This window comes from Euprymna scolopes, chromosome 5 (assembly GCF_053919585.1).
Source record: "Euprymna scolopes isolate OS-2025 chromosome 5, ASM5391958v1, whole genome shotgun sequence".
NCBI lineage: Eukaryota > Metazoa > Mollusca > Cephalopoda > Sepiida > Sepiolidae > Euprymna > Euprymna scolopes.
The window spans coordinates 40,525,256-40,525,486 of NC_136486.1; positions in this window are offsets into that span (position 1 = coordinate 40,525,256).

A 231-nucleotide genomic window follows, 5' to 3' on the forward strand; every position below is an offset into this window, starting at 1 on the left:
AATTTGATCCCATGGCTTCAATTGAGGAAAAGGTAAACTGTGACCTTTGGTTGGCTGAATTGAAATCTAATATTGCCGTACAAAGAAAGTTTAGAATTGAATACAATAAAAAAGCGCCTCATAGGAACACCATTGTTAAATGGATAAAAATTTTTTTAAAGAGACAGGGTCTGTCCATGATAAGCCACGGTCTGGAAGGCCATGTGTCAGTGACGAAAGTGTTGCTTCTAT